The 19,249-nt window shown below is 35.9% G+C and overlaps 1 pseudogene; it reads right to left on the bottom strand.

Moving 5' to 3' along the window:
- The window catches only part of LOC112038019 (uncharacterized), a 29,775-nt pseudogene extending 28,008 nt beyond the window's left edge, over positions 1-1,767 (bottom strand).
- Between the last annotated feature and the right edge of the window lie 17,482 nt (positions 1,768-19,249).

Below are 19,249 nucleotides of genomic sequence, written 5' to 3'. Positions count from 1 at the left end.
TTTATTGACGATGGATCTTGGAGTTCATAATAGTTGAGATAGAAAGTGTAAATACAAGATTGAATATATTTGTTCTGTTTTTAACAAATGGAGTTACGGGGCCTAACAGAGGCAGCCTTAGGTGAGTAAAATGATAAAATCCAAACTACAAATATGTATTATTAAAATAAATCTAACCACAAGTAAATTTACTGTAATTTCTCCATTAATGTCCTAATTATGGACTTCTAGTCTTCTACCCGTTGCTACTTTCTAGTTGCCAATTGCCATTGCTTACTAATATGTGGTGACCATTTTCCTACCGAAATAAATTTGTTGAGTACAACGATTCATCAATGAGTTTACTAAAAAACGAAAAAGTGAAACACTGCCCTCATTCATACTCTGAAGGTATGGATTAAGTGCATATTCAAGTTTTAACTGTTCAAGTTCCAAGTTTTGCTCTTTGCATAATATTGATTCGCCAGTTCCTTTCCTCTTAATTTGTGCAATAAAGATTGGTTTTAAACGGAAAATCATTAAATCAATTTGGCTGGTCTTCAAGTCAGTTTACGATTTGCTGCAATTTCACCGAGTGTCTAGCAAATTCTCAAGGACAATACAGTTGTTCTAACTTTAAACAGTCATATCTCATTTATTTCAAATCTTAATTGAATTAAATTTGTGTCCATTTTGAAGCTTAATTTTTTATGATGTTAAAAATACGAGCAAATAAGTATCAAATCATCATTTTTGAACAAATAAAAACCTTGTTTTTGAACAACTTCGAATCCAAAGTCAACTATAACACAATTCAATTTATACAACCCCCAACTTGGCTAAATTACAACCCTTACAGAACTTTCCTTTAACATACGCAGGAGAAGAGAAAAAGAAACAATAAATACTTTGAAATACTCACTTTTTTTTTTATTACCATTTGAAAAGAACATTTGATATACATTACTTTAGTACATCAAATACTTTGAAATACATTGAAAAAGGAAAAAAGAAACACCCTGGACTCATGACACAATTACGCGCAAACCTAAGAAAACCTCCACCCTTGCATAGTACTATATTTTAAGAGTATTGTTGCGACACAATCTTTTTCACAATTTATTTTTATAGTTTTTTCAAATGTTAAAGTAGTGAAAAAAAAATTTGTGTTTCTGCTGACAGAGATTTGAAATATGGTGGAATCTAAGCATCAGACCAGGTTATATCTAATTTTCCCCAATCATCACTTTCTTCTGGCACTTCCAAAGCCTTCCAAACAGCTTTAGAAGCATCAACAATATTGTTAGGACATGGAGGCTGGTAAGCATGCTCAGCATCACACCCCATAGTGGAGTCACACTCATCAACGACCATGGCTTGAACACTCTTTCCATTTCCATAGATGGTAATACTGTTTGAGCATCTATTGGCCAACCAACCTGTTGACAATGCCACCACAGGTGTGTCATCTGAGTGGAACTGATCGTCACACTTCGATTTACCACCACCATCGCGGCCGCCTTCCTGAAAGCTGTTGATGGTTAGTGTAGCCGGTGTACTGCTTGACACCGGTGGTGAACATGTGTAAGTAGTGTAAAGCTTGCCTTCCTCGCAGCACTGAGAGTCGTTCTCTGTGTTACATTGTCCTGGGGGAGGGTTTTTCCCTGTGAAAGTGCCACTGGGGTTGCATGTCTGAGCTTCAACGCAGGACCACTTTGCAACGACAAGAAGGAAGAGCGAGAGCACAAAGACTACGCTGAAACAAATTTGGTTCTTCATCTTGCTTTGTTGATGTTTTAGCTTTAAGAAATTAAACTGGCAGTGGGCCATATTTATAGAGATTATGATTAACTACTTCTCCAGGTATCATGCGTTTGGTTGGAAATGTAAAAAAATTTATGTGAAGTAAAAATACCTCTCGCAATTAATTAGTTTTACGCTGGAAAGTCAGAATAAGAGTTCTTATAAGTTTGTGAGATAAGCAGGGGCAGCTACACTTCGAGCCCGGAGGAGGGGGTTAAAATGAACTCCTCTAAACTGGCCCAAAAAATTATATATATATATATATATATTGGTTTTCACCTCTTAAAATAAAAATTTGAACACCCTCTAGATTTTTTTTAAGCTCAATTGAAATAAGTTTAAATATCATCCTCTTAACAATATTTTGTTCTTTTTAAACACACACACGCACACCCCTAAAAAAAATATCCAATTTGATATAAAATTTTGAAAAAAAAAAATTAATAAGCCCAACAACAAAAGTAAATATTTGTTAATCTTAAACTTTAGAAAGAAAAAAAAACCATTTAGATCTTAATAAATTTGAAATAAATCAATCTAATAGGAGATTAATTGATGAATGATTGTTTAAATGTGTACATTGAAAGATATGTAACTCATACAATTTCAAAATATGAAACATCGTAAAAAACAATTATAAAACTTTATATATTTCATTTTTTTTTTTTTTTTTGTGATGCTAATATATTTAAGTTCTCTTTTATTTTAAATTTTGAATATTTTATATTTTTTATTACTCCCCCTAAAAAATAATCGTAGGGCCACCACTAGAGATAAGAAAAGCTTTTAGCGTTAGGGCCAAGGTGGAATAATAATACGCGAATAAAACCTTTTACACAAAGTGTGTTAATAAATCCTTACTATTTTTTATACTTCTACTTGGTGTGCATGGTGCCCATTTGATAAAGTAACGCAGTTTCAAACACATGTTAGGAAATAAGTTATACCAAATGGACGTCCGAGAATTGAATCTTCAAACCTTCGTCTAGAGAAAAATAAAATAGACCAATAATGTATCTTACATAAGACAAAGACTACCCACCCAAAGAAGCTAGTCATTCTAAACCCACCCCCAATCTTACTCCTGCTAAAGTTTTGCCATCGCTTCTAAAATTCCTAGTTTTTCTTTCCTTAACCAAGACTAGTATGTTTATTTCCACTAACATTCGAAAGTCAAGTCGCAATTCCCCCTTTCATCAAGGGTATTGATTATTTCACTCTTTATTATATAATGTCTACACACATCACCCATTTTACATTTTTTTTTTTTTTTTTTTACACAAGATAAAATTTTTACTCTAACCTTATCTCAATAGACCAATAATGTATCTTACATAAGACAAAGACCACCCACCCAAAGAAGCTAGTCATACAAAACCCACCCCCAATCTTACTCCTGCTAATTTTTTGTCATCACTTCTAAAATCCCTAGTTTTTCTTTCCTTAACCAAGACTAGTATGTTTATTTCCACTGACATTCGAAAGTCAAGCCGCGATTCCCCCTTTCATCAAGGATATTGATTCTTTCACTCTTTATTATATATTGTCTATACACATCACCCATTTTACATTTTTTTTTTATATACAAGATAGAATTTCTACGCTAACCTAATCTAAGTGTATATGTATGTAAAACTCCCTCCTAAAGACTTGAACCCCGGCCCTTGCCCTCCACACCCCACAAGTATTTATACTTATAGAGTAACTACCGCACCAAGGGTGCGCGGTGGTACTCATTTTACATTTTAAATGTGGACATTTCATACAAAATTATAAACATTGCATATATGTGTACATTTTTTTAAGTTAAGAGTTTTAAACATTATACTCAATTTCCTCCCAGTAATTAAGAGAACAAAAAATGGAAATAATATACTATAACACATATGCCCCCTCATGAGAGAGAGAGAGAGAGAGAGAGAGAGAGAGAGAGAGTTTGGGTTTTCCGTTGTTGACTTTAAACGACTAAGGCACTAAAAAGTAAAAACAGGTGACATTTCAATGGAAAAAAATCAGGTAAATTTACTAAAATGATCCACAAAAGCAATGTGGAAAATGTGCCATTGAATAATGACATGTTATTTTAAGGTTTTTGTTGATGGAGTAATAACATGGTATAATCTGAACCCTTTCTTTTAAAATGAAAGTTCAAGATTAAAATAACTTTATGTGGTAGAATACCCAAGAAACTTTAAAGGATTTTGATTCGAAAATATCATCAAGTTAATTATGAATAGTTAAGATTTTAGTTACTCAATAATGAAGTTATGCTAAACCCTAAAGAATCTTAATTTAAATTTCTCTAGAAAAAAGAGAGTGCAAACAAGGTTGCATAAATTTTGGGAAAGGTTAACAGATGCGCTAAGTGCATTGGTTTAAGAAATATTTATAGAAATTTTTTATGAGAAAAAAAAAAACTGATTTTTTTTTTTTTTTGGCAGCTTGTTATGTGTCTCATAAAAGTAGAATCAAAACTTTTCTACAAGTGCCTTAAGGACACCCTTTAACTAGACCCTAAAATTTATTGAAGTTATAGTTACATTATTTTTAGAACACCAAGTACAAACCTTCACTCTAGCATCTTATATTTAATGAGCAGCATAATCCTTTTCACTATTAATTTATTTCATGTTTTTTTTATTTATTTATCTTTTGATAAGTAAGATAATATTATTAAGAAATGGGAGACCTAGGCCCCAAAGAGGGCAAAGACAACGTACCGGGGAAACCGGCCTATCAACATCCTTACAAAAAAATAAAAATAAAAACCACTAAGGGATGAGAGACGGGTTCCCCAAGTTGAGAAGAAGGAAGCCCAACAGGCCTATAAATGAGTAATCTCATTAGACAATCTATAACAAAAATTGAATTTGACCATTGAGAAACAGGGGAGGAGGCTGTGAAAGTCAGATGGTATGGGAGAAATTTCCCATGGAGGATCAGAATTTGAGCAAACAAAAGAATTTATGACCACTTTAGCATCACCCTCTAATAACAAATTTGTTTGTTTAGTTGTTAATGGTACAACATTATTTTCACGTAACATCATTATTCACATAACTTTTATTTTACACTAATTAATGCAGTAATAAAAACTTTTGTATGATTGCTCTTATATTGAGCATCAGACCAGGATACATCTAAGTCTCCCCCATTGACTTCTTGGCACTCCCAAGGCTCTCTAAACAGCTCTAGAGTTATCAACAATATTGTTAAGACATGGAAGCTGGTAATCATGCTCAACATCAAACCCCACAGTGGAGCCACACTCATCAACCTAAGCCTTCCATCGGTCCTGCAACTCTGAGCGTCAACGCTTGACCAATTTGTAGCGAGAAGAAGAAATAGTAAGAAAACAAAGAAGCCCAAAATGGCCATATACCACTATTTAGCAAAATATTTAGTAATATGTACTGTTTGTGAAATATTTAGCAATTTACTACCTTTTTGAAACTTGAGTTTGCCTTGTAACTCAAGTTTTTGGAACTCGAGTTTCTTAAAAAAATAACCTTCAAGTTTGCTGTACTATTTTTTATGAAACTCGAGTTACATAAAAAAATGATGGCTATTTTCCATAGAACTCGAGTCTGTGAAATTTGAGTTACATGGCAAATTTGAGTTTCACAAACTCGAGTTTTAAAAAAGTGGTAAATTTTTAATTATTTCGCAAATAGTGGTAAATTCATACATATTTCCAAATAGTGGTATTTGCCCATTTTAACCAAACAGGACTAAGCTAAAACCATTTTGATTCTTTGTCTTGCTTAATTTGGTAATGTTTCAAAGTGAAGAAATTTATTGACAATGGGCTATATGTAGAGATTTTAACTAGTTGAAATATCTTTGCTTTTTGTTAATGTGCATTCACATCTGATTTCTACAAAAAATTTCATTTTACTATCTCAAAAATTACTTTATCATTTATACCATACCATAGAGCATTCACATCCGCAATCTTCGTACTATTCTATTTTATTATCTCAAAAGTTACTTTTTCAATTATATCATACCATTTTACAACACACCAAACATCCTAACTTTTATTTTCCTACTCATCTCATTATAATAATATATACTACCCAATAAAATAATATATAATCTAATTTGTCTCTCAATAAAATAATATATACTAAATAAAAAAATGAAATTTAAGTTTACAATGGGTGAACAGTAACTTGTATATGTAGAAGTCCTTTGTAGCACTATTGTAAAACTTTTTACAAGTACAAGATCGGGAATGGGATTGTTTTGTACTTTGATGCTAAAATTTCCCTACATATACCATTTATAACGCCCAATGTGAATGCTCTTTTACAACACACCCAACATCCAAACTTTTATTTTCATATTTAACTCATTAAAATAATATATACTACTCAATAAAATAATATAATCCAAACTTTCTACAGTGCCATCCTACCCAATAAAATATAATAAACATTATACAATTTTTGTTACAATGCCATCCTCTACAATGTCATCCTCTACATTTATGATGACACTGTAGCACAATTGTAAATTTTTTTACAATTGCATGACCGGGTAACATGGGTTTTTGGGGCTCTGTTGCTAAAGTTCACATTCGAGAGACCCAATTCTACTGCTCAACGTCAACGTTTCAAATTTAATATGGGAAAAAGATATACTTTTCGAAATTAATTTTCAAGCTGGAAAAGTTGACCAATTGTCTTCTTTAAAGACAAAGGTGTCCTGACTAATAAACACGTTGCAGATAAGACAAGTCAAGGCTATGGCCTTTATAGAGCCAATTAATTGACACATCCACTTGCTGTAGTGGAAGATATCCAGAGCTTCAAGTCTTCGTCAAGCAATAGATATTTTCCCATAAAAATACTACCACCTCAAACAAATTAGTAAGGGCGTTCACAGCAATGTAACTATAATATTATATTGCTAAAATTTAACTCCACAAATACAAAAATTATGCTATAGCAGTGGAGGCAAAAGTTAAAATTTTAGATGATTTGCTACAGTACACATTTTTATATAGATGTGCACTGTTCATCAAAGCTAAAAATAAAATGCATTATTTTATTTCGGTTTTGATTAAAAAAAATGCCACTTGCTCTCTCTCTCTCTCTCCCATTCACTCTCACCGTGCCTCTCTCTCTCTCTCTCTCAATCTCACTCTGCTCACTGCCTCTCCATCTCTTCTTTCTTCCTCTACAGACCCAGACCCAGACCCTTCTTTCTTCCTCAGAGACCCATTGCCGATCTGCATGAGCCCAACCGCCACAGACCCATTGCCGCCGACCCACGTTCAGCCGCCGACTTGACCCATTTTGGCCTCTCTTCTCTATTTTCGGCGTTTCGGTTTTGTGTTTCGGGCTGTGCTTGTGTTTTGGCTTTGTGTTTCGAGCTGGGTTTTTGTTTTCGACCCAAGTTCAGCCGCCGACCTGACCCATTTCGGCCTCTCTTCTCTATTTTCGGCGTTTCAATTTTGTGTTTCGGGCTGTGCTTGTGTTTCGGCTTTGTGTTTCGGATTGTGCTTGTGTTTCGGCTTTGTGTTTCGAGCTGTGCTTATGTTTCGGATTTGTGTTTTGGGCTGGGTTTTTGTTTCGGGCATGGATTTTGGTTTTTGTTTCGGGCTGGGTTTGTGTTTCCGACTGTGATTTTTCTGCTTTTGTTTTTTTTTTTTTCTTCTTCAATGGTTTTGATGGGCACGGCGAAGTTGTGGTTATGCAGTGATTTTTATGGGTTTGATGGTGGTTGTTGTTGTGTGTTGGTGGTTGAATGAAATATTATTTTATTGTAGTGTTTATATTATTTTATTGTGTTAAAAGCTAAAATAGATCCACTGCTATAGCATGTGTGTAGCTAAAATAGATAAAGTGACTTTTTGTGTAACTAAATAGCTAAAATTTTAGATGCACTGCTGTGAATGCTCTAACAAAAGTTAGTCACACGACCATTTTCACCATCTTTTTTCATAATGATGATTGATACGGTAAATTGTAATTAGAATAATAGTATTTTTCCTTACATTTTTCTCAAAAAAAAAAAAAAGAATAATAGTATTTTTACATCAACCTACCATTAAAATTATTTTATTGACACTAATCATTTGGGTGGTATAAGCTAGTTTTTTTGCTTATCTTGTCTACGGTTTTAAGGTCACATATCTTGCAACAAAGGCAACTTATTTAAATGTTTTGCTTATTGTGTCTTATTGCACAAAACCTATTGTTTGCTCTTTTGCTTATTGCTCAAAACTTAGTTTGAAAATCAGCTAGTTTTGTATTGCTTTTTGTAAAATAACAAGAACAGAGGGAGAGAGAGAGAGAGAGAGAAAACTCCAATTCTTATAAACCAGAAATTGATACAAATGAATTAAGTAGTTTACAATTAACAACTAAGCTATATATATATACAACTCTAAAACAGAGCATTACTCCAAGCTCTGTAACAAACTAACTAACCGTTTTATAACTAATCAACTAATTACAACTTGACAGCTGGCCTTTTCTTTAACGAATTTCTGGGCTCTCCCACACGTGCTGGCTGTGTGGCTTCATTAATCAAACGCCCCGTTTTAGTTCTTTTATTTCCTTTGTCGTTTCACACTTCAGCCTTCCTTCTTTTATGTCGTTTTTGATGCTGCCGTTTATGACTTCAATTCTTTTGTCTTCAACACTCCCCCTCAAGTCCAGAGTTTTAGGCTCTGAGACTTGAACTGATGAAGCTACCTGCAATTGCTCAGATTTCTCCTTTGTCAATTTAGGCTGAAAAATATCATTCAGTCCTAGCTTCTCTGATAATCTCGCAAAAGATGAAACACCCAAGGCTTTAGTGAAGATGTCTGCAATCTGTGAATTTGTATTAACATGGAAGGTTTTAATCATTCCCTCCAAAATTTTGTCTCTCACCAAGTGGCAGTCAACTTCTATGTGCTTGGTTCTTTCATGGAAGACCGGATTTGCTGCTATGTACAGTGCAGCTTGATTATCACAAAACATCATAGCTGGTCTGGAATGTTCAATCTTTAAGTCCTTCAACAGTTGCAAAACCCAAGTAATTTCACAGGCCACACTTGCCATAGCCCTATATTCTGCTTCAGCCGATGACCTGGACACAACTCCTTGTTTCTTTGACCTCTAAGAAATTAAGGAGTCTCCCAAATACACTGCATAACCAGTGAGGGACCTTCTTGTATCTGGGCATCCAGCCCAATCCGCATCACAGAAGGCTTTGATGTGTAATACTGTGTTGCTTGGGAAGAATATACCATTTCCTGGTGATCCTTTAATAAATTGAAGTACTCTATGCACTGCCTTCAAGTGTGGTTCCCTTGGCTGAGATACAAACTGACTCAGCCTATGCACTGCATAAGTCAAGTCAGGCATTGTCAAGGTAAGGTACAAAAGTCTTCCAATCAATCTTCGATACTGTCCTGGTTCCTCCAATAACTTGCCTTCATACTTTGATAACTTGAGGTTTTGTTCCATGGGAAACTTGACAGGTTTACTACCAATGAAACCAGTGTCCTTGAGAATTTCCAAAGCATATTTTCTTTGATTGAGACTGATTCCTTCATCAGTCCTAGCCACTTCTAAGCCCAGAAAATACCTTAATGAGCCTAAGTCCTTCAAACCAAACTTAGCATCAAGAACTCTCTTCAAATTGTTGACACAATCAATGTTGTTTCCTGTCAAAAGTATATCATCAACATATACCAATAAGGCTGTGAATGAAGCTCCTTGTGTGTGAATGAACAAAGAGTAGTCAGACTTGGATTGGACAAAACCCATTTGTAGAATAGTTGAAGAGAATTTCTCAAACCATTGTCTAGATGCTTGCTTGAGACCATAGAGACTCTTGTTCAGTTTACAAACCAAATTATGCTCCCCCTTGCTGTGAAATCCAGGTGGTAAGCACATGTAAACATCCTCAAGTAACTCCCCATGAAGAAAAGCATTATTAACATCCAATTGATGAAGAGACCACCCTTTCACAGCAGCCAATGACAAAACAATTCTAACTGAAACTGACTTGACAACTGGAGAGAAAGTTTCTGAATAATCCAGCCCAAGTTTTTGAGTGAAGCCCTTGGCAACAAGCCTGGCTTTATACCTCTCAATGGTACCATCAGGGAGGTATTTAACTCTGTAGACCCATTTGCAACCAATGGCTGACTTACCAGGAGGCAAAGAGGTTAATGTCCAAGTATCATTCACTTCTAATGCCTCAATTTCCCTGTCCATGGCAGCCCTCCACTCAGGAAAGTGCACTGCTTGCTGAAATGAAGCAGGCTCTGATGGAGGGGAAGAGGCAGCCATGACAAAAGAATGAAAAGTAGGTCCAAGATGTGAGTAACTCACATGATCTGAAAGGTCATAGGGCAGACCAGAACTGGGTTTGGTACTGACAGAATTGCAAGAGTAATCAGATAGGTATGAAGGAGGTTTGTGGGACCTAGTGGACCTTCTAATAGGAACAATGGAACCACAAGACTGAGGAAGGGGAGGAAGGGTAGGAATGGCAGATTCCGCAGAAACAAGGTCTGCAGAATTAGGTTCAGTGGAAACAAAATTAGGACTAGAAGTGGAATTAGAGTTAGGGATAGGTGAAGGAAGATGAGGAAGGGAGGAAGAGCAGGGAACAAAAACTGAATGAGCAGGATCTAAAGTGGAATGAGGAAAAACAAAATCATCCAAATAAGAAGCAGAAGGCTGAGAACAATCAGCATAGGGAAAAATGTTTTCATAGAAGATAATGTCTCTTGAAATATAAACTGAATTGGAGTGAATATCAAGGACTTTGTAACCTTTAATGCCATGGGGATAACCAAGAAACACACATTTTCTGGCCCTAGGTGCAAACTTGTGCCTATTATGAGATAAGGTGGAAATGAAACATAAGCAGCCAAAACTCCTCAAATTGTGATAAGATGGAGGAGAATTGAAAAGCATTTCATAAGGACTCTTATTACCTAAAGTTTTTGAAGGAATTCTGTTGATAAGATGTACAGCAGTTAGGATGCAGTCACCCCAAAAACATAAAGGAATGTGAGACTGAAATTTTAAAGCTCTTGCAACATTGAGGATGTGTTGATGCTTCCTTTCAGCAATACCATTTTGCTGAGGAGTATTAACACAGGAAAGTTGATGCAAAATGCCATTAGAATGAAAAAAATCTTTCAAGAAAAACTCAGTCCCATTATCACTTCTAATAGTTTTAATCTTGCTATCAAATTGAGTGGAAACCATTGATGCAAATTTAGGAAACAAAAATTGAGTTTCAGATTTTTGTTTAAGTAAGTAAACCCATGTGCACCTAGTAAAGTCATCCACAATAGTCAAAAAATATTTGTAACCATCAATTGTATTGACAGAGAAAGGACCCCATAGGTCACAATGGATCAATTCAAAAGGCTTAGTGGTTACATGAGAACTAGAAGGGAAAGTAAGCTTCTTTTGTTTTGAAAAATGACAAACATCACAGCAAGCTGTCTTATTTTGAACATCAATATCTACAAAATGCTTCAACAATTGAAGTTTTGACAAAGAAAGGTGTCCTAATCTAGAATGCCACAAGTCTGAAGAAGAAATGTGACTGACATTACTGGCAAGAGCTGCTGATCTTGATGATGGAACAGAAGCTTGAAGTAGATATAAACCAGTGCTTTGCTTACCCAGACCAATCATGCTCCATTGAGCAAGGTCCTGGATGAAACACCAATCACCAAAAAAAATGAGGCAGCAAAATTTATGCTTAGTAAGTTTACTAATTGAAATGAGGTTGAAATGAAAAGATGGAACACATAATACATCTGTGAGTGTGAGAGTAGGTGAAATTTGCACTGTGCCAATGTGTGTAACTAGAACCTTTTCCCCATTTGGCAAATAGACACAAGAATGGACAGCAGAAGTAATTGTGGTTAATTGTGACACTGAGTGTACCATGTGATCAGTAGCACCAGTGTCAAGAATCCAAGAATTAGACTTAAAACAATGTCTATCAATGACATGGGCTGAAAAAATAGAATGAGTCATATTGGGAGCAATCCAAAAGGGATTACCTGAGAAGTTAGAAGAAGATGATGAAGCAGAAGCAGAAGCAGCAAAGGGAGTTGAAGTGGTTGTAGGAAGAGTAGGTGCCATCACTGAAGCAACCTGTGAAGCAATCTGAGTACCAATGCCATTTGGAGCACCAAAACCAGAATTGGATGCATTATGAACCTTTAGAAAGTTGAGAAGTTGGTCACATTGAACCTGAGATATTGGGCATTGAGGCTGAGTAGTCTGTTGGCAATTCTGAAGACCAAAATTACCAGGAAAACCTCCAAAATTCTGCTGTGGAATACCAAAGGAAGTCTTGTTCAAAGCTGGTTGTTGAAGACCAAAATTGAACTGATTGGTATCACAGGACTGAACATTGGAAAGATTGTCAAACCCAAAACTCCCTGTAATTTGATTAGCCATAGCCTTATTTCCACCTTTTGGCTTATACCCAGGAGGGTATCCATGAAGTTTGTAACATTTGTCAGCTATGTGACCAGTGAAGCCACAGTAGGTACAAATTGGTCTTTCCTTCTTGAAATTCCCTCCTTTGCCTCCATTGTTCCGAGCATTACCTTGAAATTGCTTACCACCATTTACATACATGGCAATAGGATCCAATTGTTGAACCACATTAACAATGTTACCTAAGTTTCTCCTTTTCTCTTCTTGTAAAACCAACGAGCACACCTTGCTGAGAGGAGGAAAAGGCTCAATAAGCAAGATTTGCCCAATTAGGGTCCCATAATAGTCATTCAAGCCCATCAGAAAACGGAAGACATGCTCTTTATGCTGTGCACCCAGTTGAGATGACCTAGAACCACAAACACAAGCACAATTGCACACTGTGAAGGGTTGATTATTCACAAACTCATCCCATAGAGTCTTGAATTTGGTGAAGTAAGAGCTCACTGACAACGATCCTTGAACTAAATGTGCTATTTCCTTTTGAAGCTCAAATAGCCTTGAGTGTTGTCCTGAGATAACCGATTCTTGAGATCAATCCACAAATCCCTTGCTGAATTAATGTACATTACACTAGCCTTAAGGTCAGGACTGAGTGAATTGGTCAGCCATGATAAGATCGTAGTGTTGCACCTATTCCAGGAATTGAATAATGACGAGGTTGGATCTGGTTCTGAAATCGAACCATTGACAAAACCAAACTTATTTCTGGAGCTTAGAGCCAGAAACACAGATCTCGCCCAGGTCATGTAGTTCTCAGGACCATTGAGAGGCTGAGAAGTAAGAACCAAACCAGGATTTTCATTCGCTGGTAAGAAAAAAGGGTTATTGGCATACTCATCCGCCATAGCTGCACTTCCAGTTGGTGTAGTAGAAGAAGCAGGTGCACTTGATGAGTTTGAAGCCATGAAAGAAGAAGAAAATAATGAAAATCAAGAGTAAATTTCTGTTTGGCAAGAAAGAAAATGAAGGAAAACACGCTTTGATACCATGTAAAATAACAAGAACAGAGGGAGAGAGAGAGAGAAAACTCCAATTCTTATAAACCAGAAATTGATACAAATGAATTAAGTAGTTTACAATTAACAACTAAGCTATATATATACAACTCTAAAATAGAGCATTACTCCAAGCTCTGTAACAAACTAACTAACCGTTTTATAACTAATCAACTAATTACAACTTGACAGCTGGCCTTTTCTTTAACTAATTTCTGGGCTCTCCCACACGTGCTGGCTGTGTGGCTTCATTAATCAAACGCCCCGTTTTAGTTCTTTTATTTCCTTTGTCGTTTCACACTTCAACCTTCCTTCTTTTATGTCGTTTTTGATGCTGTCGTTTATGACTTCAATTCTTTTGTCTTCAACACTTTTACATGTTTTTTTTAAACTGATAATGCCGAGAAAATCACCAGTGAGCCACGCGATACTCACACACTTGAAGTAACATCTGCACAACAAAAAGAGAAGACCTAACAGAAAGCAGCGGTGTGGTGCCGGCCAAATACCCTCCGAAGGTCAAGTTAGAACTTCTCACAACTCTAGAATGCTAGAGAAGGGTAAATTATGTGTACCTTGATTAGTGAAGGTATTAGGGCTTTTATAGTAGAAGGTTGACCTCTCTTCCTTAGTATAGAAGTCTTTTCCTTATAGGAATCCTCTTCAAATAGTCCCAAACGTGATGGACAAGACATTTCCTTATAAAAAAGGTCTTCATTAATACGCATATCTTCCAGAATCCTCTTTATGCTAGGATTCCATTTATCCTGGGATTCTATGGTGACTAAATGTGTGTCACAAATATTTCCTCTCTAGGGTTTCTGTCTGCCACGTGGGCGCTTGATCTGTCCATGTTGTACCTGCTCATGCAAGATCTGTCCTCAATCGGCCCGCGGATGCTGACCTGTCAGGCCCATTTAATATCGATCCGTCAACCTAGATTTTTACCCTCTTCAAAAATATTGGTTTATATGAGTCCTACTTTAAAATAATAATAATAATAATAATAATAATTTAAGTTTGACTTATTTTTATCTAGTATTGGTAGATCCCATGTAAGTCTCACAATAAAATAGTTTACGTTTTATTTATTACAATCCTCCAACTTTTTTTACAGTAGTTTCTACAAAATTTATTTTTTTTAACTTTTAGTTTTTATTTAAAGTATTTTCAACCAAAAAATAAATAAATAAATTGTTTTAAAAAGGACACTTTTATAAAATTTGTTATCAAACTACGAAATCCTTTTGCCAAGTCCAAAGACTATTATGAGTCATCGGGATTACTAATTCAAAGCTTTTAATCATTGATATATAACAAAATTTATCGAATGGAGATCTTTTAGAGTCATTAAGGCAATTTCACCATAAAATTTTTAATATCTTGATCATTAACCCTGGTATGAAGAAAATATCCAAAAATTTAATTATGATTATTTAATATTTTAATTACTTAATAATGGAGTTATGCTAAACTCTAAAGAATTTAAATTTAAATTTCTCTAGAAAAAAAAAATGATCGAGTGCAAGTAAGGTTGCATAAAATTTATTGTAGAATAATTACATTACTTTTGGTACATCAAATACAAACTTCCACCCTAGCTTAGTTTTACATAATCTTCTCGCTACTTATTTCACAACTTCTTAAAGTTTTAAGTTGTGAGTGGTATAACATGTTGGAAAATATAACAATATAAACAAGTTTTGATTAAACAGAGTAAACCCTAAAAAATAGAAATAACATAAAATAAATAAAGAGAGTTATAAAAATCTCACAAACTATAGAATCACACAAATAGTATTGTCCTTAAAGGTTAATTTGTACCTGGACTCATTAAATTTGGACTAAAAATAAAGAAAGAAAAAAAAAATAGGTAAAGCCGAAGAAAAATAGAAACAAAACCCAAGCCCAAGTTCAACACATAGCCTATTATCTTAACTTGTCATTTAAGGAGGACAATGAGTATAAACGGACGAAATGGGTAATTAGACATAATTACCCAACTATATAGTTAGTTGGCCCGGTTCGGAAAGTATATTATTTAGTAACATCTCGAGCCTCAAAGACTCGATTTTTGCGCTCATACCTCAAGTCTTTGAGGCTCGGTTTTTGTACCCAGACTCATTAAATTTGGACTAAAAAGAAAGAAAGAAAAAAAAAATAGGTAAAGCCGAAGAAAAATAGAAACAAAACCCAAGCCCAAGTTCAACACATAGCCAATTATCTTAAGTTGTCATTTAAGGAGGACAATGAGTCTAAACGGACGAAATGGGTAATTAGACATAATTACCCAACTATATAGTTAATTGGCCCGGTTCGGAAAGTATATTATTTAGTAACATCTCGAGCCTCAAAGACTCGATTTTTGGGCTCATACCTCAAGTCTTTGAGGCTCGATTTTTGTAGTCCGACGTGGCCTAATTCCACGTCATGTTTTCATGGAACTCAAGTTTCTGATACTCGAGTTCCATGTAGACGCCATCTGGCTCTGATGTGGTCGGTCCACGTGGTATTAACGCCATCTGGCTCTAACGTGGTTGGTCCACATGGAACTTAAGTCTCTAAGAATCGATTTTTAATAGGGTTTTTTCAAAATTAACGCCTCTCTCACAGCATAATCACTCTTCACTCTCAGTCACCCTCTCTCTAACACAAACACTCACTCTCTCTCGTCTTCTCTCACTCACCCTCTCTCGTCTTCTCTCACTCACCCTCTCACTCGCACAGTGAACCTCAACCTCACCTCAGCCTCTCTCACTCACTCACCCTCTCCTCACTCACTCACTCACTCACTCACCGTCTTCTCTCACTTACCCTCTCACTCGCACACTCACCCTCTCCATTCTCACTCACTCACCCTCTTCTCTCACTCCGTCTTCTCTCGCTCACCCTCTCACTCGCACACTGAACCTCAGCCTCTCTCACTCACTCACCCTTTCCACTCTCACTCACTCACCGTCTTCTCTCACTGACCCTATTCTCATACTCACTGTTCTCTCACTCAGTCTCCACTATTTTAGATTCATCGCCTTTGCCAAAAGATTTGATAAAGTCACAGCAACGTGTACAGAGCTTTGAGTTCCTTCAGTGTCTACGCGGTCTTTCAATACTAAACAAAAAGGTGAGTCGCTTTGTACAAAGTTCATTGTTTAGTTGTCGAGAAACAGTGGGGAAAATCAAATAAACTTTGGTTGACCAAGTTTTTTTCTATTTTGGTTTCTGTATTGAATTTCTAATATAAGTGTTAAAAAAGATCGAAGCTTTATTGTTTTTTGAGTTTGAATTGGTTTGTGGGTTTGATGATTTTTTTTTTTTTTTTTGGGTTTTGTTTTGCGCTTATTTCTAAAGTTTATTGCATTGGGGATAACAATTTATGTGTCTCAAGTTTGTAGAGACCATAAATCTTTGTATCTTGCACATATGTTAAGCTTATTTGCAACTAGATATTAATTTATACAACCATTTGAAAATCTCAGTATGCCATATATATCATTGCTAAATTTTATTAGGGGCATCCTTTTAGTTGTCATAGATATTTGTAATGTCTCATCAATATACTAGGCATGGTTAGTTAGCTGTATTTTAGAAAAGCTGGAAATGAAATACGCTTAGGTGGGTGTTAGATTTCTAAATCTTAATTAATGAAAATAGAATATTGACAATATTGGAGACTTGTTACATCATGTGTTGTGGGCCTCGTGGCATCTAACCTTTCACATTCTCGGTTCACAAAATAACATTAGAATTTGTCGCTTTATTCTTGAACTGGCTCTTGTAAAGATTTCTATCAATTCTTATAAGAGTTTTAGGACAAGGTTGAGAAAGTAGCTTTACTTACTCTAAATCTAGACATGCTTCCGGTGATTGCAATGATGCTACTCCTTTTTGAATGTGGGTGCAAATGTGTTGCTTCGCTCTTAATTGATTTGTTATTAATCACGTTTCTAGCTAGACACAGACTATTGTCTTAATAATAATGATGTCTGGTTTTGGAACCAGAGTTTAAGTTTCAATGAGGCATGAGTTGAATGGATACCATGGATTAGAATAAATAACTAAACATTGACGAAGATCTAAGGACTGTGTCTATATTCTGCCATCCAAAAAGGTAGAGATAGAGAAAAATGTTTTGCATGACCACTAAAAGAATTCATTTTTGAATGGTTGCAGGTAGTTCCAATTGTATAGAATAAAACTTGAACTAAAAGGAAACCCCTTTCTTCTTAATCATGTGCATCATTAGCACAAATAGATTCCTAATAGAATATTGCATTTGGAACAAGATATTGTGGCAGAGTGAAATACAGCAAGTTAGGTTTCCAAAATATTACATTTGCTCTTGTTGGAGTACTGATATCATCTTCCTTTAAGACCTATCATGTTTATTTTTTAATTTGCTTGATCACTGTTGATATCCTACTTTTATGGTTGTGTATAATTGTATAATGGTTGAAACCATAGGCTTTTGTACTTGGGACAGATGGACTTTGTTACCAAAATGATCACTTTAGTAATTGTTTTATGCGGTCAAGGCTATGAAATTGCACACACAGTATGGTCCCAACTCAGGTCAAGCTATTTTAGCATCAGGATGAGGGAAAGCTTGTTTTTAATCCAATATTTTATTACTAGTTGGGTGGCATGGAGGGCATGGATTTTGTTTGGGAGCAAGAGCCATCTTTGTGGACTGTTACTATTAATAAGCTAGTTCAAACATGCGTAAAAATTTATAAAATTTAAATTTTGAAGAAATTAATTGCAGATGTTTTGGATTAGGCAGATTGCTTTAGATTGCATTTTAGTGGCTTTGTGTAACTGTGTGTTACACAACCCCAATGTGTACTTATACGCAGAAATGGGATTGACATGTCACATCAATTACATGCTATTGGTTATTTAGGAAGTGGCTCATTTTCTTGAAACCTTTTAATTATCTGTTGCATCTCCACATTGATGACACACTCCACATCGCTTCCTCGGTTGAATCTCCCTCAAGTCCGGATCTTCCCTCCGGTTTCCCCATTCTCGCCGTACCCCATCCATTTCATTCCTTAATCTGGACTTCATAGGACGACCTTTGGCCCGTAATAACTGTAGGTCAGGCACCCACCGTGGTCTGCGAACATCCCTCCACAAGGACTCCGACTTGGGCACCACAAAATGATGTGAATATGTGTGGATCGTGTTGTTCAAACTGTAACATGGGTCGATATAGTTTATCGCATCGCGGTACAGAGCTTTCAGAACTGTAATTGCCTGTGAACAAGGGATCTTCAAGTTTTGCCACTTTCCACAGCCACATGTCTTAGCAAATACGTGCACTTCATGACTGTGGTTTCCCCCTCCACCTCTATGATCGTTGTACGGGGTAACCACTTGATATACACCAATTTCATGATTAAAACGCCTCAGAGTGTGTCCTTGGGTTTTCTGCTCATTTTTGTTATAGATCTACATTGCATAATCACTCCATAACTTACCTCGAGAGTGATCAGAAGAAATTTGTTTTTGTCGATCGTGGAAATATGCAACAAGTTTGGCCTAAGTGAACTCAGCCATTGCAGCAATGGGCAAACCGCGGGCACCTTTAAGTACCCCGTTAAAGCACTCAGAGATATTGGTTGTCATTGCCCCATAACATCTTCCACCATCATATGACTGGGTCCATTTCTCCATATTCTCACTCATTAGATATGTGTATGGCATATAGTGTGCAACATGGCAATCAGTAGGGTCTACACCCCTCAATAATTTAATCCCAGCCTCCTTAATGGTTTGCATTATGGACTCAAATTTAGCTTCATGAGTCGCATATCCAGCTTTCAGAGCCAATGCCTTTAGAGTCAGGCATCAAAGTGTGTGTTGAAGTTGCTAGCAACATGTCAAAGGCAATATCGATGAAATACCTGTTCTGTTCCGTCCTGACCTCTAGGCCACTCTCGAATGGTGCATTTGATACCTTTATGTCAGTCAAAAATAATGCAA

The sequence above is a fragment of the Quercus suber genome, unplaced genomic scaffold (genome assembly GCF_002906115.3).
Source record: "Quercus suber isolate HL8 unplaced genomic scaffold, Cork oak 2.0 scaffold_235, whole genome shotgun sequence".
NCBI lineage: Eukaryota > Viridiplantae > Streptophyta > Magnoliopsida > Fagales > Fagaceae > Quercus > Quercus suber.
Note: the sequence above shows the minus strand (reverse complement) of the source record. Positions and strands in the feature narration are given on the sequence as shown.